This window comes from Oncorhynchus masou, chromosome 32, assembly GCF_036934945.1.
Source record: "Oncorhynchus masou masou isolate Uvic2021 chromosome 32, UVic_Omas_1.1, whole genome shotgun sequence".
NCBI lineage: Eukaryota > Metazoa > Chordata > Actinopteri > Salmoniformes > Salmonidae > Oncorhynchus > Oncorhynchus masou.
Window position 1 is genome coordinate 88,978,742 of NC_088243.1, and position 14,041 is coordinate 88,992,782.

General features: G+C 43.5%; 1 protein-coding gene across 1 annotated transcript in view; it reads left to right on the forward strand.

Moving 5' to 3' along the window:
• Window positions 1–14,041, forward strand: part of LOC135526784 (synaptopodin-like) — a 51,845-nt gene that overhangs the window by 4,546 nt on the left and 33,258 nt on the right. Inside the window, exon 2 of the mRNA XM_064955441.1 lies at window positions 12,899–13,187. The gene's annotated coding sequence lies outside the window, so the exon portion shown is untranslated. The remainder of the gene's footprint in view (window positions 1–12,898; window positions 13,188–14,041) is intronic.

Consider the following 14,041-nt stretch of genomic DNA (forward strand, 5'->3'; position numbering starts at 1 on the left):
GGAAGATGACAGACAGGTGAACTGTAGGACAGCACTGTAAGGGGAAGATGACAGACAGGTGAACTGTAGGACAGCACTGTAAAGGGAAGATGACAGACAGGTGAACTGTTGGACAGCACTGTAAGGGGAAGATGACAGACAGGTGAACTGTAGGACAGCACTGTAAGGGGAAGATGACAGACAGGTGAACTGTAGGACAGCACTGTAAGGGGAAGATGACAGACAGGTGAACTGTAGGACAGCACTGTAAGGGGAAGATGACAGACAGGTGAACTGTAGGACAGCACTGTATATTCATCATAGGGTGGAGGCGTACTGGAAATATGTGACTACTCTCCCATGCAGCCTGAGGGGACAGACACTGTAAATTATATCCTTAGATCTTTATTAGTTTTATGTTGTATTATATTTCATCTTTATTTAACTGGGTTGCGCCCCACGAGCTCCACCCTCCCTTTCCCCGTTAGGCAAAGCCGCATGGCGCACCTGTGGGTAGGTGCTTCGGCTGCGTACAAACGGGATCGGAGATTGCCGGTGATGGGGTCAGGGAGTGATGGGGTCAGAGGGCGATGGGGTCAGGGTGTGATGGGGCCAGGGTGTGATGGGTCAGGTGGTGATGGGGTCAGGGGGCGATGGAGTCAGGAGGTGATGGGGCCAGGGTGCGATGGAGTCAGGGTGTGATGGGGCCAGGGTGTGATGGGTCAGGGTGTGATGGGGTCAGGGTGTGATGGAGTCAGGGTGTGATGGGGCCAGGGTGTGATGGAGTCAGGGTGTGATGGGGTCAGGGTGTTATGGGGTCAGGGTGTGATGGGGCCAGGGTGTGATGGGTCAGGTGGTGATGGGGTCAGGGTGTGATGGGGTCAGGGTGCGATGGGGTCAGGTGTGATGGGGTCAGGGTGTGATGAGGTCAGGGTGTGATGGGGTCATGGGGCGATGGGGTCAGGGTGTGATGGGGCCAGGGGGCGATGGAGTCAGTAGGTGATGGGGCCAGGGTGCGATGGAGTCAGGGTGTGATGGGGCCAGGGTGTGATGGGTCAGGGTGTGAAGGGGTCAGGGTGTGATGGAGTCAGGAGTTGATGGTTCAGGAGGTGATGGGGTCAGGGTGTGATGCGGTCAGGGTGTGATGGGGCCAGGGAGCGATGGGGTCAGGGTGTGATGGGGTCAGGGTGCGATGGGGTCAGGTGGTGATGGGGTCAGGTGGTGATGGGGTCAGGGTGTGATGGGGCCAGGGTGTGATGGGGTCAGGGTGTGATGGGGCCAGGGTGTGATGGGGCCAGGGTGTGATGGGGCCAGGTTGTGATGGGGCCAGGGTGTGATGGGGCCAGGGTGTGATGGGGCCAGGGTGTGATGGGGCCAGGGTGCGATGGAGTCAGGGGACGATGGAGTCAGAGTTGGGAAGGGAGATATTCCTAAACTTCAAAATCCACAATTACACCTCACCTCACATCCAAAACCTAATGTCAGTACCCAGAACCAAATCTCCCGCATAACGAGACTTTACACAACCTCAACTGGTGGATTTGCTGGTAGTTCTGAGTAATAAGCACAAACACGAGGTTTGTACGGTTCAGTTCAGGATTCGAGGGATATAATAAGACACGTTCATGTTTGTGGAATTCATCCAAGCAGCATGACTGTGGATTTATTTGGTAGTTATGAATGTTGGAATTAGGGACACAAAACAGATGTTGTGGAGTTCAGAGTTTAAGGTTATTTTTATGTTCTGCTTAAATCGTCTGGATTGTGAAGTTATGAATCAGGAGAAACACAGAGGTTTTAGAGTGCAGGACTTGGGGGATATACATTGAGACGTTTTGATGTTGTTTTCTGCTGTGCCAGACTTTCTCTAAAGCTTTCCCAAAGATTTCTATATAAAGGTTCAAAGGTTCAAATCAAATCAAATCAAATGTTATTTGTCACAGGTGTAGACCTTACCGTGAAATGCTTACTTACAAGCCCTTAACAATTGATCAACGTATACACTATATATTCAAAAGTATGTGGACCCCTCTTTAAATGAGTGGCTTCGGTGTATACAATCGAGCGCAATAGCCCTGCAATCTCCATAGACAAACAATGGCAGTAGAATGTCTTCACTGAAAAGCTCAGTGAATTTCAACATGGCACCGTCATAGGATGCCACCTTCACAACAAGTCACATCGTCAAATTTCTGCCCTGCTACAACTGTAAGTGCTGTTACTGTGACGTGGAAACACGTCTAGGAGCAACAACGGCTCAGCCGCAAAGTGGTAGGCCACACAAGCTCACAGAACAGAGCGCAGAACAGTGCGTAACAATCGTCTGTCCTCAGTTGTAACACTCACTACCGAGTTCTAAACTGCATCTGGAAAGCAACTTCAGCACAAGAACTGTACGTCTGGAGTTTAAAAAAAAATGGTTTTCCATGGCCCAAGCAGCGGCACACAATCCTAAGATCTCCCTATACGTAATGCCAAGCGTCGGCAGGGGTGGTGTAAAGATCGCCGCGACTGAACTATAGTAGTAGTGGAAATGCATTATCTTGAGTGATGAATCAATTTTCACCATCTGGTAGTCCAACGAACGAATCTGGGTTTGGCGGATGCCAGGAGAACACTACCTGCCCCCAATGCATAGTTCCAACTGTAATGTTTGGTGGAGGAGGAATAATGGTCTGGGGCTGTTTTTCATGGTTTGTACCCCTTAGTTCCAGTGAAGGGAAATATTAACGCTCCAGCAAACAATGACATTCTAGATGATTCTGTGCTTCCATCTTTGTTGCAACAGTTTGGGGAAGGCCCTTTCCTGTTTCAGCATGACAATGTTCCCGTGCACAAAGCGAGGTCCATACAGAAATGGCTTATCAAGATCAGTGTGGGAGAACTTGACTGTCCTGCACAGAGCCCTGACCTCAACCCCATCGAACACCTTTGGGATGAGTTGGAAAGTCATCTGCGAGCCAGGCCTGATCTGCCAAACATCAGACGATCAACCTCATTAATGCTCTTGTGGCTGAATGGAAGCAAGTCCCCCACAGCAATGTTCCAACATCTAGTGGAAAGCCTTCCCAGAAGAGTGGAGGCTGTTATAGCAGCAATGTTCCAACATCTAGTGGAAAGCCTTCCCAGAAGAGTGGAGGCTGTTATAGCAGCAATGTTCCAACATCTAGTGGAAAGCCTTCCCAGAAGAGTGGAGGCTGTTATAGCAGCAATGTTCCAACATCTAGTGGAAAGCCTTCCCAGAAGAGTGGAGGCTGTTATAGCAGCAATGTTCCAACATCTAGTGGAAAGCCTTCCCAGAAGAGTGGAGGCTGTTATAGCAGCAATGTTACAACATCTAGTGGAAAGCCTTTCCAGAAGAGTGGAGGCTGTTATAGCAGCAATGTTCCAACATCTAGTGGAAAGCCTTTCCAGAAGAGTGGAGGCTGTTATAGCAGCAATGTTCCAACATCTAGTGGAAAGCCTTCCCAGAAGAGTGGAGGCTGTTATAGCAGCAATGTTCCAACATCTAGTGGAAAGCCTTCCCAGAAGAGTGGAGGCTGTTATAGCAGCAATGTTCCAACATCTAGTGGAAAGCCTTCCCAGAAGAGTGGAGGCTGTTATAGCAGCAATGTTCCTACATCTAGTGGAAAGCCTTCCCAGAAGAGTGGAGGCTGTTATAGCAGCAATGTTCCTACATCTAGTGGAAAGCCTTCCCAGAAGAGTGGAGACTATTATAGCAGCAATGTTCCAACATCTCCTTCCCAGAAGAGTGGAGGCTGTTATAGCAGCAATGTTCCTACATCTAGTGGAAAGCCTTCCCAGAAGAGTGGAGGCTGTTATAGCAGCAATGTTCCTACATCTAGTGGAAAGCCTTCCCAGAAGAGTGGAGACTATTATAGCAGCAATGTTCCAACATCTCCTTCCCATAAGAGTGGAGGCTGTTATAGCAGCAATGTTCCAACATCTCCTTCCCAGAGGAGCTGAGGCTGTTATAGCAGCAATGTTCCAACATCTTCTTCCCAGAGGAGCTGAGGCTGTTATAGCAGCAATGTTCCAACATCTCCTTCCCAGAGGAGCTGAGGCCGTTATAGCAGTAAAGGGACCAACTCCATATTAATGCTCATAGTTTTTGGAATGAGATGTTCTTCGGGTCATGTAGTGTATGTCTGTCCTCCCTCCTTAAAACACATCAATAGGAATCAAAGAGAGCTCTTGTCATTACACGTGTCCCTAATGCCACCCCGTACACTGCCCTACTATGGGCCCTTGTCAAAAGTGCAAGTAGTGCACTATATAGGGAATAGGGTGCAATTTGTTAAGCAGCCATTGTGTTCTAAACAATAAAACCCTTCTTCCTCTTCTCATATCGGTCTCAGTGCCGACACATCAGGTACCCGCTGGGCAGAACATTTTGTTTGAACGTTGAGCATTGGGTAATATTTGGCAGATACATTGATCAATGACACTAATTGTACATTTGAATTCCATAAAGTGAGTGCGGAACAGGTGATTGTTGTTGTTGTTGTTGTTCTTGTCTATCAACAATGACAAGCCACCGCAGTCTGACAACCTGGATGGAAAATGAATCAGGATAATAGGGGACGATAATGCCACTCCTATTTTCCATGTCTTCAATCTAAGCCTACGAGAGAGCGTGTGCCCTCAGGCCTGGAGGGAAGCTCAAGTCATTCCACTACCCAAGAATAGTAAAGACCCCTTTACTGGCTCAAATAGCCGACCAATCAGCCTGTGTTTGACCAGACAACAATGCTGTTTTACTGTAAACAGACTTTCAGCACGCTTATAGGGAAGGACACTCAACAAGCACAGCACTTACACAAAATGACTGATGATTGGCTGAGAGATATTTATGATAAAAATTATTGCAGGGGCTGTTTTGTTAGACTTCACTGAGGCTTTTGACATTATCGATCATAGTCTGCTGCTGAAAAAACGTATGTGTTATGGCATCACCACCCCTCATTCCTTGTTGATAAAGAGTTACCTGTCTACAGAAAAAAGAGGACCGAGCACGCCCCCATTCTCATCAACGGGGCTGCAGTGGAGTAGGTTGAGAGCTTCAAGTTCCTTGGTGTCCACATCACCAGCAAACTAACATGGTCCAAGCACACCAAGACAGTCGTGAAGGGTGCACAACAAAACCTATTCCCCCTCAGGAGAATGAAAAGATTTGGCATGTGTCCTCAGATTCTCAAAAGGTTCTACAGCTGCACCATCAAGAGCTTCCTGACTTGTTGTATCACTGCCTGGTACGACAACTGCTTGGCCACCGACCGCCAGACACTACAGAAGGTAGAGCGAACAGCCCAGTACATCACCGGGACCAAGCTTCTTGCCATCCAGGACCTCTATACCAGGCGGTGTCAGGCAATAAAAATTGTCAAAGTCCCCAGCCACCCTAGTCATAGACTGTTCTGCCTGCTACCGCACGGCAAGCGGTACCGGAGCGCCAAGTCCAGGTCCAAAAGGCTTCTAAACAGCTTCTACCCACAAGCCATAAGACACCTGAACATCGAATCAACACCCCTGCTACTCTCTGTTCTTATCATCTATGCAGTCACTTTAATAACTCTACCTACATATTACCTCAAATAACCAGTGACCCCACGCATTGACTCTGTACCGGTGCCCCCTGTATATAGTCTCCACATTGACTCTGTACCGGTACCCCCCTGTATATAGCCTCCACATTGACTCTGTACCGGTAACCCCCTGTATATAGCCTCCACATTGACTCTGTACCGGTACCCCCCTGTATATTGTCTCCACATTGACTCTGTACCGGTACCCCCCTGTATATAGCCTCCACATTGACTCTGTACCGGTACCCCCCTGTATATAGCCTCCACATTGACTCTGTACCGGTACCCCCCTGTATATTGTCTCCACATTGACTCTGTACCGGTATCCCCCTGTATATAGCCTCCACATTGACTCTGTACCGGTACCCCCTGTATATAGCCTCCACATTGACTCTGTACCGGTATCCCCCTGTATATAGCCTCCACATTGACTCTGTACCGGTATCCCCCTGTATATAGCCTCCACATTGACTCTGTACCGGTACCCCCTGTATATAGCCTCCACATTGACTCTGCACAGGTATCCCCCTGTATATTGTCTCCACATTGACTCTGCACAGGTATCCCCCTGTATATAACCTCCACATTGACTCTGTACCGGTACCCCCTGTATATAGTCTTGCTATTGTTAATTTACTGCTGCTGTTTAATTCCTTGTTACTTTAATTTCTTATTCTTATTCATATTTTTTTAAACTATATTGTTGGAAAAGGACTTGCAAGTAAGTATTTCACTGTAAGGTCTACACCTGTTGTATTCGGAGCATGTGACTAATACAATTTGATTTGATTTGATACTCATTATACACAAACGTACACATTGATTTTCTGTTGTAGATATGTGGTAGTCGAGTAGGGCCCTGAGGGCACGCACGATAGTGTGTGTGAATTCTGTAATGAATGTATTGTAATGTTTAAAAAAATATATAACTGCCTTAATTTTGCCAGACCCCAGGAAGAGCAGCTGCTGCCTTGGCAGGAACTAATGGGGATCCATAATAAACTCCAGGAAGAGTAGCTGATGCCTTGGCAGGAACTAATGGGGATCCATAATAAACCCCAGGAAGAGTAGCTGCTGCCTTGGCAGGAACTAATGGGGATCCATAATAAACCCCAGGAAGAGTAGCTGCTGCCTTGGCAGGAACTAATGGGGATCCATAATAAACTCCAGGAAGAGTAGCTGATGCCTTGGCAGGAACTAATGGGGATCCATAATAAACCCCAGGAAGAGTAGCTGATGCCTTGACAGGAACTAATGGGGATCCATAATAAACCCCAGGAAGAGTAGCTGCTGCCTTGGCAGGAAGTAATGGGGCTCCTTAATAAATACCAATACAAAATACAAATAAAGCCAAAAGTTTGTCCCGGTGTGTTAACACTACGGTATGCTTTCAACTATATAAAAGCATAACCAAATCACAATGGTTTTTGCCCAGTGGGTAGTGAAATGCATTGTTTTGGAAGATGTGTGTGTACCTCCGTGTGTGTGTGTGTGTGTGTGTGTGTGTGTGTGGGGGGGGGGGGGGGGGTTGTAGGGGTTATCAAAAACAACACTGTTCTTTGTGTCTGTGTAACTAAGCTCTTGACTATCACGTTGAATGTGACTGAAGAGCACAAGGCGAACCCCCATCGCAACGGGGACAGACAAGTCTGAACAGGGATGGGACACACAGACACAGGTCTATCATGACAGACAGACAGACAGTCCCAGGGTGTTGTAATACATTTGGTTGAGAAACATGACCCTCCTTGTCTAATGTAATCCTTTATAGACTGAGACATGACCCTCCTTGTCTAATGTAATCCTTTACATACTGAGACATGACCCTCCTTGTCTAATGTAATCCTTTATAGACTGAGACATGACCCTCCTTGTCTAATGTAATCCTTTATAGACTGAGACATGACCCTCCTTGTCTAATGTAATCCTTTATAGACTGAGACATGACCCTCCTTGTCTAATGTAATCCTTTATAGACTGAGACATGACCCTCCTTGTCTAATGTAATCCTTTATAGACTGAGACATGACCCTCCTTGTCTAATGTAATCCTTTATAGACTGAGACATGACCCTCCTTGTCTAATGTAATCCTTTATAGACTGAGACATGACCCTCCTTGTCTAATGTAATCCTTTATAGACTGAGACATGACCCTCCTTGTCTAATGTAATCCTTTATAGACTGAGACATGACCCTCCTTGTCTAATGTAATCCTTTATAGACTGAGACATGACCCTCCTTGTCTAATGTAATCCTTTACATACTGAGACATGACCCTCCTTGTCTAATGTAATCCTTTACAGACTGAGACATGACCCTCCTGACCCTCTTGTCTAATGTAATCCTTTATAGACTGAGACATGACCCTCCTTGTCTAATGTAATCCTTTATAGACTGAGACATGACCCTCCTTGTCTAATGTAATCCTTTATAGACTGAGACATGACCCTCCTTGTCTAATGTAATCCTTTATAGACTGAGACATGACCCTCCTTGTCTAATGTAATCCTTTATAGACTGAGACATGACCCTCCTTGTCTAATGTAATCCTTTATAGACTGAGACATGACCCTCCTTGTCTAATGTAATCCTTTATAGACTGAGACATGACCCTCCTTGTCTAATGTAATCCTTTATAGACTGAGACATGACCCTCCTTGTCTAATGTAATCCTTTATAGACTGAGACATGACCCTCCTTGTCTAATGTAATCCTTTATAGACTGAGACATGACCCTCCTTGTCTAATGTAATCCTTTATAGACTGAGACATGACCCTCCTTGTCTAATGTAATCCTTTATAGACTGAGACATGACCCTCCTTGTCTAATGTAATCCTTTATAGACTGAGACATGACCCTCCTTGTCTAATGTAATCCTTTATAGACTGAGACACGACCCTCCTTGTCTAATGTAATCCTTTATAGACTGAGACATGACCCTCCTTGTCTAATGTAATCCTTTATAGACTGAGACATGACCCTCCTTGTCTAATGTAATCCTTTATAGACTGAGACATGACCCTCCTTGTCTAATGTAATCCTTTATAGACTGAGACATGACCCTCCTTGTCTAATGTAATCATAGACTGAGACATGACCCTCCTTGTCTAATGTAATCCTTTATAGACTGAGACATGACCCTCCTTGTCTAATGTAATCCTTTATAGACTGAAACATGACCCTCCTTGTCTAATGTAATCCTTTATAGACTGAGACATGACCCTCCTTGTCTAATGTAATCCTTTATAGACTGAGACATGACCCTCCTTGTCTAATGTAATCCTTTATAGACTGAGACATGACCCTCCTTGTCTAATGTAATCCTTTATAGACTGAGACATGACCCTCCTTGTCTAATGTAATCCTTTATAGACTGAAACATGACCCTCCTTGTCTAATGTAATCCTTTATAGACTGAGACATGACCCTCCTTGTCTAATGTAATCCTTTATAGACTGAGACATGACCCTCCTTGTCTAATGTAATCCTTTATAGACTGAGACATGACCCTCCTTGTCTAATGTAATCCTTTATAGACTGAGACATGACCCTCCTTGTCTAATGTAATCCTTTATAGACTGAGACATGACCCTCCTTGTCTAATGTAATCCTTTATAGACTGAGACATGACCCTCCTTGTCTAATGTAATCCTTTATAGACTGAGACATGACCCTCCTTGTCTAATGTAATCCTTTATAGACTGAGACATGACCCTCCTTGTCTAATGTAATCCTTTATAGACTGAGACATGACCCTCCTTGTCTAATGTAATCCTTTATAGACTGAGACATGACCCTCCTTGTCTAATGTAATCCTTTATAGACTGAAACATGACCCTCCTTGTCCAATGTAATCCTTTATAGACTGAGACATGACCCTCCTTGTCTAATGTAATCCTTTATAGACTGAGACATGACCCTCCTTGTCTAATGTAATCCTTTATAGACTGAGACATGACCCTCCTTGTCTAATGTAATCCTTTATAGACTGAGACATGACCCTCCTTGTCTAATGTAATCCTTTATAGACTGAAACATGACCCTCCTTGTCTAATGTAATCCTTTATAGACTGAGACATGACCCTCCTTGTCTAATGTAATCCTTTATAGACTGAAACATGACCCTCCTTGTCTAATGTAATCCTTTATAGACTGAGACATGACCCTCCTTGTCTAATGTAATCCTTTATAGACTGAGACATGACCCTCCTTGTCTAATGTAATCCTTTACATACTGAGACATGACCCTCCTTGTCTAATGTAATCCTTTATAGACTGAGACATGACCCTCCTTGTCTAATGTAATCCTTTATAGACTGAAACATGACCCTCCTTGTCTAATGTAATCCTTTATAGACTGAGACATGACCCTCCTTGTCTAATGTAATCATTTATAGACTGAGACATGACCCTCCTTGTCTAATGTAATCCTTTATAGACTGAGACATGACCCTCCTTGTCTAATGTAATCCTTTATAGACTGAGACATGACCCTCCTTGTCTAATGTAATCCTTTATAGACTGAGACATGACCCTCCTTGTCTAATGTAATCCTTTACAGACTGAGACATGATAGGTGACAGTTGTAACACTTGAGACTGAAGTATAGATAAAGCATATATTCATTAATCCACATGAACCTTGTCAGCTCCTGTGTGCAATAGAACACAATATGTCTCCTGTCACCACCAGGTCCGAGGTACAGTGCCTTGCGAAAGTATTCGGCCCCCTTGAACTTTGCAACCTTTTGCCACATTTCAGGTTTCAAACATAAAGATATAAAACTGTATTTTTTTGTGAAGAATCAACAACAAGTGGGACACAATCATGAAGTGGAACGACATTTATTGGATATTTCAAACTTTTTTAACAAATCAAAAACTGAAAAATTGGGCGTGCAAAATTATTCAGCCTCCTTAAGTTAATACTTTGTAGCGCCACCTTTTGCTGCGATTACAGCTGTAAGTCGCTTGGGGTATGTCTCTATCAGTTTTGCACATCGAGAGACTGACATTTTTTCCCATTCCTCCTTGCAAAACAGCTCGAGCTCAGTGAGGTTGGATGGAGAGCATTTGTGAACAGCAGTTTTCAGTTCTTTCCACAGATTCTCGATTGGATTCAGGTCTGGACTTTGACTTGGCCATTCTAACACCTGGATATGTTTATTTTTGAACCATTCCATTGTAGATTTTGCTTTATGTTTTGGATCATTGTCTTGTTGGAAGACAAATCTCCGTCCCAGTCTCAGGTCTTTTGCAGACTCCATCAGGTTTTCTTCCAGAATGGTCCTGTATTTGGCTCCATCCATCTTCCCATCAATTTTAACCATCTTCCCTGTCCCTGCTGAAGAAAAGCAGGCCCAAACCATGATGCTGCCACCACCATGTTTGACAGTGGGGATGGTGTGTTCATTGTGATGAGCTGTGTTGCTTTTACGCCAAACATAACGTTTTGCATTGTTGCCAAAAAGTTCAATTTTGGTTTCATCTGACCAGAGCACCTTCTTCCACATGTTTGGTGTGTCTCCCAGGTGGCTTGTGGCAAACTTTAAACGACACTTTTTATGGATATCTTTAAGAAATGGCTTTCTTCTTGCAACTTCCATAAAGGCCAGATTTGTGCAATATACGACTGATTGTTGTCCTATGGACAGAGTCTCCCACCTCAGCTGTAGATCTCTGCAGTTCATCCAGAGTGATCATGGGCCTCTTGGCTGCATCTCTGATCAGTCTTCTCCTTGTATGAGCTGAATGTTTAGAGGGACGGCCAGGTCTTGGTAGATTTGCAGTGGTCTGATACTCCTTCCATTTCAATATTATCGCTTGCACAGTGCTCCTTGGGATGTTTAAAGCTTGGGAAATCTTTTTGTATCCAAATCCGGCTTTAAACTTCTTCACAACAGTATCTCGGACATGCCTGGTGTGTTCCTTGTTCTTCATGATGCTCTCAGCGCTTTTAACGGACCTCTGAGACTATCACAGTGCAGGTGCATTTATACGGACACTTGATTGCACACAGGTGGATTGTATTTATCATCATTAGTCATTTAGGTCAACATTGGATCATTCAGAGATCCTCACTGAACTTCTGGAGAGATTTTGCTGCACTGAAAGTAAAGGGGCTGAATAATTTTGCACGCCCAATTTTTCACTTTTTGATTTGTTCAATTTTTTTGAAATATCCAATAAATGTCGTTCCACTTCATGATTGTATCCCACTTGTTGTTGATTCTTCACAAAAAATACAGGTTTATATCTTTGTGTTTGAAGCCTGAAATGTGGCAAAAGGTCGCAAAGTTCAAGGGGGCCGAATACTTTCGCAAGGCACTGTAGAGATAAAGCTAAGAGTTGGCAGCTTTAGTCATTTAGTGAGATTTCCTGACATCCAACTCTTAATGTCCTGACCGTTCTTTCCCCTGTAGGACTGTGTGTGTGTGTGTGTGTGTGTGTGTGTGTGTGTGTGTGTGTGTGTGTGTGTGTGTGTGTGTGTGTGTGTGTGTGTGTGTGTGTGTGTGTGTGTGTGTGAACCCCTGGAGATCCTCAAGGAACCATTGCTAGTCAATGGTTCATATTTGCACTTTCGGTTGGTTGAGCGGTTCTTGGATGAACCTTTAAATTATTCACCATAGCAACGGGTTCCTGGAAGAACCCTGGAGTGGAGGCGTGGCTTGGCAGGGGCTTTAAGATAGATATATTTTTGGGACACCCATTAGAGTAAATGTCTGTTCTGTTGTGTTGTTGAAGACTGATAGTTTTGTAGCTTCCACGAGACTAACAGAGGCGTATTAGTTCCCCAAGTGTCTGTGTTATTCCCAAAGTTGGAATAGTTACCACTTTATAACCATATATAATTAACAATGTTAATATTATATTTAAGAATATGTAATATGCATAAATATAAAATATTATATATATATATTTGCAGTCTTCAATCTTAACATGATGAACGAGAATTACATTTATGCTAACGGGTGGACAAAAAACAACTATCTGAAAGCCACGCCTCGAATAAACTGTGCCCCTCCAATTTGATATCTACAATATATTATTGAAAAAGTTCAAAAATTGAAACCCATCTCATCACAAAAAAAGGTACCGGTTTGAAGGTTTTCGTCAAGGAACCTACGTGAACTGGAAAGGTCCAGCTGGTGTGGCGAGACAAAAGGCCCCTCTACATCTAGGAGTGCAGACGTAGGAGCACTGGATGGCCAAAGGCGTGGGCCGCACTTCTTTCTGAACCCCCCCCCCCACCGGGCAAGGCTCCATCCTCACTTCCTGCCATTGAATTCAGTTTACAGATGAATACTGATCTTCTCCTTCTCCCGTCTTTCAGGTGGTAGTGTTCCGTACCCCTGGGGGACACTGCACGGGCTCGGAGACCCAGCGCTAGCGGAGATCAGCCTCTCGAGACAACAGCAGATTTACCCTGAATCCTACAGCAACATGTTTTACCATTCACTCCTTCAATAGGGACTGGAGAGACAGATCAACCAGACGAACAGTTGAAATATCACCCAGACTGGATAAACAACCTATTTCCCTGAACATAGACATTGTCATCTCCCCCCGAAACAACCTAAATAAACCAACTGAACTCTGCTGCCTGAGCCTCAGCTCTAACGGTAAGGTATGGATATAATGGTAATGTATGGATATAATGGTAATGTGTGGATATAATGATAGTGTATGGATATAATGGTAATGTATGGATATAATGATAGTGTATGGATATAATGGTAATGTATGGATATAATGATAGTGTATGGATATAATGATAGTGTATGGATATAATGGTAATGTATGGATATAATGGTAATGTATGGATATAATGGTAATGTATGTATATAATGATAGTGTATGGATATAATGGTAATGTATGGATATAATGGTAATGTATGGATATAATGATAGTGTATGGATATAATGGTAAGGTATGGATATAATGATAGTGTATGGATATAATGGTAATGTATGGATATAATGGTAATGTATGGATATAATGATAATGTATGGATATAATGATAGTGTATGGATATAATGGTAATGTATGGATATAATGGTAATGTATGGATATAATGGTAATGTATGTATATAATGATAGTGTATGGATATAATGGTAATGTATGGATATAATGGTAATGTATGGATATAATGATAGTGTATGGATATAATGGTAATGTATGGATATAATGATAGTGTATGGATATAATGATAGTGTATGGATATAATGGTAATGTATGGATATAATGATAGTGTATGGATATAATGGTAATGTATGGATATAATGGTAATGTATGGATATAATGATAGTTTGTGGATATAATGGTAATGTATGGATATAATGGTAATGTATGGATATAATGGTAATGTATGGATATAATGATAGTGTATGGATATAATGGTAATGTATGGATATAATGATAGTGTATGGATATAATGGTAATGTATGGATATAATGATAGTGTATGGATATAAT